Genomic DNA, 9400 nt, shown 5'->3' with positions numbered 1-9400 from the left:
TTTTTATTTCTTGAACTGTTTCCATTACCTGTTTGATCGTTTTTTCTTGGTTTCCCAGGGCATCATGTACGTATTTACTCATTTCTTCAAACTTTTTGTTATACTTCTAGTCCAATTCTATAAGGGCATTTTTTACATGTTGTTTAAGGGACTCTATTGCTTTCATAAAGTCAATTTTTTCCACTTCTTCTGTGTTAGGGTGATCAAATACTTCTGTTGTAAGATCATTTGGTTCTGGTGTTTTCATGTTGTTTTTCAGGTTATTGGGTGAATTCTTGCCTTGGCGCCTACCCATCTCCTCCTATCGATGCTATCTAATGGGTCTTTTGAAACTGGTTCAGGTTTCCCTGCTGGCCAGGGGCTCCTCTTACAAAATGCCCTCGCTCTGTTTCCTGGTTCCTGCCGGGGGTGGGGGCTAGGTCCCTCTCACCCCTCCGAAGGGTTTTCAGGAATAGGGCCTGGATCCTCCTTTGCCAGGGACTTTGCCAACCAAAGGCCTACCTCTTTGATTTAATTGTAGTGGGGTGATCTGCTCTCGGTGTAGCGCTCGGTCCCTGCAGCCTGCATCTGCTGCCATGACGGTTCCTGCCGCCTGTGGCCTGCGTTCTCTGCTGCCGCTCGGGTCCCAGCAGGTCCCCACCAGCTGCGGGGGGCGTCCTCTGTCTGCCTCCATGACTGGGTTCCATCCGCCTCCACGACCGGGTTCCGTCCGCCTCCGCGACTGGGTTCTGTCCGCCTCCGCAACCGGGTTCCGACTGCCTCCGAATTTTTTTTTTTTTAAATTCAAACAGTTAGTGTACATCTTTTATTGGAGAATTAATACAAACTAAATTTAAGGTATCTGAGAAGTATCTATTGACTCATGTAGTTTTGTTAGGTCATGGAGGAGGAAAATAGTGTACTTACACCTGTTTAAAAGGTCCAGTCTCCAAGCTTTCAAAACCGACATCATGTTAAACACTGCAACTGAAGAGATAAAGCTGCAGACATTAAGCACTGCATTGGGATGCCAGAGTTCTCAGTGCTGCTGGCAGTGGGCCCCATGATGAAAATGTGGCTCCAGAGATTGGGCCATGTTGTTATTCCCAAGGGGTCAGGTCAGTCCCTGACAGAAGGCAGGGCTACTGACTACTGCTCCCATTTAGCCTGAGCTGAACTCCCTTCCTTTGAGTTCTCAGAACTGTTTTGTCTTGTCCTTCTCCTTTTTACAACTACTTCCCACAGAGAAATCTCATCCTGGTGCTTACATATATTGGTCACAGGCTGTCTATATTTTTCTGGCCCTTATCATGGTTCAGGGCTAAACAATTGGTTCACTCTAAACATGGAGCCCATACTCTGTTCTCCAAGTATTGGAATGATATGATAAATCTCCTCTTGGTTGTGGACTAGTCAAGATCTCTTTAATTTCTGTATGGATTTTAAGATGGGTGTGTCAATTTCTGAAAGAGACAGCTGCAATTTTAAAGGGATTATATTACTTGACATTGTTACTTCCAATATATTTTTGGTTTATTTCTTAGGATGCATGTATGTGTGTATGTGCATGCACACACATATACACACACAAGCACACGTGCACATACATACACACAATATTTCATTTGTTCATTCCTTTCCTTGCAGATGGAAGCCTTATACTTCCTTTTCTTGCTTGAGTGATGTGAATAGAACATTTACTCCATTGAAGTTTAAGTTATAAGAGTGTAAATCTTTGTTATCATTGCATTTAGGGGGAAGCTCTCTGTTTCCAAAAAGATTGATTTATTCATGCATATATGTATATGTCTGCATATGTGTGCAGATATCTGAATGTATGAGCATCACATAAAGCAGTTTTTTTTTTAGGAAGTCAGAGGAAGACTTCAGATCTCTTAGAACTGGAGTTGCAAGTGATATAGGTGCTAGGAACTGAAACTAAACCTGTCTGAGGTTCTGATCCTGCCTGGTTCCAAAGAAATCACACAGAGGTCTACATTAGTTATAAACTAATTGGCAGTAGTTCAGACTTCTTATTAACTCTTATCCCATTATTCTTTATTTTATTTATTTTTATTTTTATATTATTATTACAAATTTTCACCTCCTTTCCTCCTCCCATTTTCCCCCTTCCCCCAAGTCCCCATCCTCTTCCCTCTCCAGACCAAAGAGCAGTCAGGGTTCCCTGCTAGTCAGAAGTCCAAGGCCCTCCCCCCTCCATCCAGGTCTAGGAAGGTGAGCATCCAAAGAGACTAGGTTCCCACAAAGCCAGTACATGCAGTAGGATCAAAACCCAGTGCCATTGTTCTTGGCTTCTCAGTCAGCCCTCCTTGTCAGCCACGTTCAGAGAGTCCGGTTTGATCACATCTCTATCATTCCCAGTCCAGCTGGCCTTGGTGAGTTCCCATTAGATCAGCCCCACCATCTCAGTGGGTGGGCACACCCCTCATGGTCCTGACTTCCTTGCTCATGTTCTCTCTCCTTCTGCTCATCATTTGGACCTTGAAAGCTCTGTCCAGTGCTCCAATGTGGGTCTCTGTCTCTATCTTCATCCATCACCAGATGAAGGTTCTATGGTGATATGCAAGATATTCATCAGTGTGGCTATAGGATAGGGCCAGTTCAGACACCCTCTCCTCAGCTGCTCAAGGAACAAGCTGGGGGCATCTCCCTGGACACCTGGGAACCCCTCTAGAGTCCAGTCTCTTGTCAACCCTAAAATGGCACCTTTAATTAAGATATATACTCCCCTGCTCCCATATACACTCTTCCTCCATCCCAACCATCCCATTCCCCCAAGCTCTCCCCATTCTCCCCTTCTCACTTCTCTCTCCCCATCTCCTCTTACCCCCACCCCACCCCTACCCCCAAGCTCTCAATTTTTGCCTGGCAATCTTGTCTCCTTCCAATATCCAGGACGTTAACTCTATGTTTTTCTTCGGGTTCACCTTCCTATTTAGCTTCTCTAGTATCATGAATTATAGGCTCAAAGTCCTTTATTTATGGCTAGAATCCACTAATGAGTGAGTACATACCATATTCATCTTTTTGGGTCTGGGTAACCCAATCAGGATAGTGTTTTCTATTTCCATCCATTTGCATGCAAAATTCAAGATGTCATTGTTTTTTACCGCCGAGTAGTACTCTAATATGTATATATTCCACACTTTCTTTATCCATTCTTCCATTGAGGGACATCTAGGTTGTTTCCAGGTTCTGGTTATTACAAATAATGCTGCTATGAACATAATTGAACAAATGCTTTTGTAGTATGATAGGGCATCTCTCTCTCTTTTTTTTTTTTGGTTATTTTTTTTGTTGTTATTTCAAGACTGGGTTTCTCTGTAGCTTTGATAGGGCATCTCTTGAGTATATTCCCAAGAGTGGTATTGCTGGATCCTGGGGTAGGTTGATCCCAAATTTCCTGAGAAACCGCCACACTGCTTTCCAAAGTGGTTGCACAAGTTTGCATTCCCACCAGCAATGGATGAGTGTTCCCCTTACCCCACATCTGCTCCAGCAGAGGATATCATTGGTGTTTTTGATTTTAGCCAATCTGACAGGTGTAAGATAGTATCACAATGTTGTTTTCGTTTGCATTTTCCTGATTGCTAAGGAGGTTGAGCATGACCTTAAGTTTCTTTTGGCCATTTGAACTTCTTGAGTTGAGAATTCTCTGTTCAGTTCAATGCCACATTTTTTAATTGGGTAAATTAGCATTTTAAAGCCTAGTTTTTTGAGTTCTTTATATATTTTGGAGATCAGACCTTTGTCTGTTGCGGGGTTGGTGAAGATCTTCTCCCAGTCAGTAGGTTGCCTTTTTGTCTTAGTGACAGTGTCCTTTGCTTTACAGAAGCTTCTCAGTTTCAGTAGGTCCCATTTATTCAATGTTGCCCTTAATGTCTGTGCTGCTGGGGTTATACATAGGAAGCGATTGCCTGTGCCCATATGTTGTAGGTTACTTCCCAATTTCTCTTCTATCAGGTTCAGTGTGTTCAGACTGATATTGAGGTCTTTCATCCATTTGGACTTGAGTTTTGTGCATGGTGATAGATATGGGTCTATTTTCATTCTTTTACAGGTTGACATCCAGTTGTGCCAGCACCATTTGTTGAAGATGCTTTCTTTCTTCCATTGTATACTTTGAACTCCTTTATCGAAAATGAGGTGTTCATAGGTTTGTGGGTTAAAAACCAAGTATTCTATACAATTCCATTCGTCAACTTCTCTGTTTTTATGATAGTATCAAGCTGTTTTCATACTGCAGCTCTGTAATAGAGTTTGAAGTCAGAGATGGTAATGCCTACAGAAGTTCCTTCATTGTATAAGATTGTTTTGGCTATCCTGGCTTTTTTGTTTTTCCATATAAATTTGATTATTGTTCTCTCAAGGTCTGTGAAGAATTTTGTTGGGATTTTAATGGGGATTGCTTTGGTAGAATTGCCATTTTTATTATGTTGATCCTATCCATCCAAGAGCATGGGAGGTCTTTGCATTTTCTGGTATCCTCTTCAATTTCTTTCTTCAATGCCTGAAAGTTCTTGTCAAATAGATCTTTTTCACTTCCTTGGTTAGAGTTACCCCAAGATACTTTATGCAATTTGTGGCTATTGTAAAAGGTGAAGTTTCTCTGAATTCCCTGTCTGCTTCTCTATCCTTTGTGTATAGAAGAGCTACTGATTTTTTTAGAGTTGATCTTGTAACTTGCCACATCACTGAAGTTATTTATCTGCTGTAGGAGTTTTTGGTAGAGGTTTGGGGGTCACTAATGTACACAATCATATCATCTGCAAATAATGAAAGTTTGACTTCTTCATTTCCAATTCTAATCCCCTTGATCTCCTTATGTTGTCTTATTGCTATTGCTAGAACTTCAAGAACTATGTTGAAGAGATATGGTGAGAGTGGACAGCCTTGTCTTGTTCCTAATTTTAGTGGAATGGCTTTGAGTTTCTCTTCATTGAATTTGATATTAGCTGTTGCTTGCTATATATTGCTTTTTATTATATTTAGGTATGATCCTTGTATCCCTAACTTCTCCAAAACCTTTATCATAAAGGGGTGTTGAATTTTGTCAAATGCTTTTTCCGCATCTAGTGAAATGATCATATGGTTTTTTTCTTTCAGTTTATTTATATGATGGATTACATTATTAGATTTGCGTATGTTGAACCAGCCCTGCATCTCTGGGATGAAGCCTACTTGATTGTAATGGATAATTTTTTAAATGTGTTCTTGGATTTTGTTTGCCAGAATTTTATTGAGAATTTTTGCATCGATGTTCATGAGTGAGATTGGTCTGTAATTCTCTTTCTTGGTTGGGTCTTGTGTCGTTTTGGAATCAGGGTGATTGTAGCTTCATAAAAAGAGTTTGGCAGTGACTCTTCTGATTCTATTATGTGAAACACATTAAGGAGTATGGGTATCAACTCTTCTTGGAAGTTCTGATAAAATTCTGCATTAAAATCATCAGGTCCTGGGCTTTTTTGGTAGGGAGGTTTTTTTTTTTTTAATACTTGATTCAGAATCTTGTTTTATTTAAATGTGTTCTTCATGCTACAATACAACCCTTCAGAGTCAACCAAATACATAATGTCAATAGTTTCCTCAAAACTCTTTAAGGCTCACAGCCACAGTTCTAAACCTCTATACGGCAGCTTCAGTATCCAAAAGATCACAGCACAGTAATTAATTGTGGCATGAAATCCCATTTTTATGCAAACCAAAAGAAGACCAAACTATCAAAAGCCAGTAACATCATTTAGTATTCATATTTCTTAGCTCCCTAAACTTCTTTCTCAATGTTGAGAAGTTTTTGTTTTTAAACCCCCAGTTTTTTTGAGAGAGGGTTTCTCTGTGATGCCCTGGCTGCCCTGGAACTCACAGAGATCCCCCTGCCTCTGCTTTTATCATGTTGGGATTAAAGGCTTGCACCACAATAGCCTGGCCTTTTTTAAAAAAATTAAAACAAAACAAAAAACAAAACACAAAAAACCTTCCCCCACAATTCTCGTGTCAGCTAGAGCTGGAAATCACTGCTCTTAGAGTATCTAATTAAGCAAAAACATGATTATTTTAAAAGTACAGCACAGGAAAATTGCAGGCACATGGGGGGTAGACTTAGAACCAATACACTCTACTTTTGACATTTTTTCTCTCTTCCAAGGCTCAAAGAATATTAATAGCACAATTTACACCATAATCCTACCAACTAAGGAAAAGTACCTTGGCGAGGGGCAGTAGAATGCTTGTTCAACATGCAGGAGACTGCTCCATCCCTAGTTTACTAAAACAAAAACCCCAGAAAACACAACCTGGACAGAACTTTGTCAACTATCATCCATTGTTATAATACTATTTGCAAGTGAGCGAAGACTGAGATTTTAGGCATAAGAAAGACACAGTCTCAGGGCACTGGAAGAGGGCAAGAACTTCTGATGCTGGAGTCCTATGGTCCCATCCAGGAAAAGGAGAAGAGGAAAGGTCTGCCCGTGGCAAAGGAGTGAGCACTCAATTTCTAAGAGCCTTGCTCATTTGAGCTCATTGGTCTTCTTTTCAGTAGGGAGGTTTTTTATGACAGCTTCGATTTCCTCACGACTTATAGGTCTATTTATATTGTTTACCTGGTCTTGATTTAATTTTGGTAAATGGTCCTTATCTAAAACCAAGTCCATTTCTTTTACATTTTCCAACTTTGTGGCATATAAGCTTTCGTAGTAAGACTGAATGATTCTCTGAATTTCCTCACTGTCTGTTGTTATGTCCCCCTTTTCATTTCTGATCTTGTTAATTTGCATGTTCTCTCTCTGCCTTTTGATTAGTTTGGATAAAGGTTTGTCAATCTTGTTGACTTTCTCAAAGAACCAGCTCTTTGTTTCATTGATTCTTTGGATTGTTTTCTGTGTTTCTCTTTTGTTGATTTTAGCCCTCAGTTTGATTATTTCCAGTCTTCTACTCCTCCCTAGTGAGTCTGCTTCTTTTTTTCTAGAACTTTAAGCTATGCTGTTGTCTCTAATGTGAGCTTTCTCCGTTTTTTTTGAAGTGGGCACTTAGAGCTATGAACTTTCCTCTTAGCACTGCTTTCATAGCGTCCCATAGGTTTGGGTTTGTTGTGTCTTTATTTTCGTTGAATTCAAAAAAGACTTTAATTTCTTTCTTTATTTCTTCTTTGACCCAGGGGTGGTTCAGTAGTTGACTGTTCAGCTTCCAAGAGTTTGTTGGCTTTCTGGGGTAGAATTATTGTTAAATTCTAACTTTATTTCATGGTGATCCGATAAGATGCAGGTGCTTACTAATTTTTTTTTGTATCTGTGGAAGTTTGCTTTGTTACCAAGTATGTGATTAATTTTTGAGAAGGTTCCATGAACTGCAGAGAAGTAGTTATATTCTTTCCTATTTGGGTGGAATGTTCTATAGATGTCTGTTAAGTCTATTTGGTTCATTACCTTCATTAATTCTGTTATTTCTCTGTTTGGTTTCTGTCTGATTGACCTGTCCATTGGTGAGAGAGCAGTGTTGAAGTCTCCTACTATTAGTGTGTGGGGTTTGATGTGTGATTTGAGTTCTAGTAAGTAATGTTTCTTTTAAATAAGTGGGTACATTTATATTAGGGGCATAGATATGCAGGATTGAGACTTCATCCTGATGAATTGTTCCTGTTATGAGTATAAAATGTCCTTCTCCATCGCTTCTGATTGATTTTAGTTTGAAGTCAATTTTGTTAGAAATTAGTATGGCCACACCTGCTTGTTTCTTAGGTCCATTTGCTTGATAAACCTTTTCCTAGCCCTTTACTCTGAGTAGATGCCTGTCTTTGTGGTTGAGGTGTGTTTCTTGTAAACAGCAGAATGTTGGATCCTGTTTTCGTATCTAATCTCTTAGCCTGTGCCTTTTTATAGATGAATTGAGTCCATTGATAGTAAGTAATATTAATGACCAGTGGTTGTTAACTCCAGTTATTATTATTTTATTTTGGTAGTAGAGTTTGTGTGTCTCCCTTCTTTGAGTTGTGCTGGTGAAGGGTCTCTAGATGTCTGAGTTATTGTGGGCAATGTTGGATTCCTTGGGTTGTGGTTTTCCTTCTATTACTTTCTGTAAGGCTGGATTTGTCAGCCACATTTAGAGAGTTTGGTTTGATCACATGTTCATTCAGTCCCAGTCCAGCTGGCCTTGGTGAACTCCCATTATCAGTCACACTGTCTCAGTGGGTGGATAAAACCCTCACAGTCCTGACTTCCTTGTTCATCTTCTCCCTCCTTCTTTTCTTCAACTGGACCTTGGGAGCTCAGTCCAGTGCTCCAATGTGGGTCTCTGTCTCTATCTCCATCCATTGCTGGATGAACGTTCTATGGTGATATTTAAGATATTCATCAGTGTGGCTATGGGACAAGGCCATTTCAGATACCCTCTCCTCTACTACACAAGGACCTAGCTAGGGACATCTCCTTGGACGCCTGGGAACCCCTCTAGAGTCCAGTCTCTTGCCAACCCTAAAATGGCTCCCTTAATTAAGATATCTTTTTCCCTGCTCCATATCCACCCTTCCTTCATCTCAACCATCCCATTCCCCCAAGCTCTCCCCAATCTTTCCATTCTCCCTTCTCTTTCTCCCTCTTCCCTTATCCCCACCTCACCACACTCCCATGCTCCCAACTTTTGCCTGGAGATCTTGTCTGCTTCCAATTTCCAGTAGGTTCTATATATGTTTTTCTTTGGGTTCACCTTCATATTTAACTTCTCTATGATCATGAACTATAGGCTCAATGTCCTTTGTTTACGTCTAGAATCCACTAATGAGTGAGTACATACTCTATTCATCTTTTTGGGTCTGGGTTATCTCACTCAGGATAGCGTTTTCTGTTTCCATCCATTTGCATGCAAAATTCAAGATGTCATTGTTTTTTTCTTTTGGTTTTTGTTTTTGTTTTTTTACCACTAGGTAGTACTCTAATGTGTATATGTGCCACACTTTCTTTATCATTCTTCAGTTGAGGGACATCTAAGTTATTTCCAGGTTCTGACTATTACAAATAGTGCTGCTATAAACATAGTTGAACAAATGCTTTTGTAGTATGATTGGGCATCTCTTGGGTGTATTTCCAAGAGTGGTGTTGCTGGATCCTGAGGTAGGTTGACTCCCAGTTTCCTAAGAAAACTGCCACACAGAAATCCAAAGTGGTTGCACAAGTTTGCATTCCCAACATCAATCCAACATAAGGTATCACTGGTGTTTTTTTGTTTTGTTTTTTTTTTTTTCGAGACAGGGTTTCTCTGTATCTTTGGAGCCTGTCCTGGCACTAGCTCTTGTAGACCAGGCTGGCCTCGAATTCACAGAAATCTGCCTGCCTCTGCCTCCCGAGTGCTGGGATTAAAGGTGTGTGCTACCACCGTCAGGCCCTCATTGGTGGGTTTTTTTTTTTTT

The sequence above is a fragment of the Microtus ochrogaster genome, chromosome 4, assembly GCF_000317375.1.
Source record: "Microtus ochrogaster isolate Prairie Vole_2 chromosome 4, MicOch1.0, whole genome shotgun sequence".
In the NCBI taxonomy this organism is placed as follows: domain Eukaryota; kingdom Metazoa; phylum Chordata; class Mammalia; order Rodentia; family Cricetidae; genus Microtus; species Microtus ochrogaster.
Note: the sequence above shows the minus strand (reverse complement) of the source record.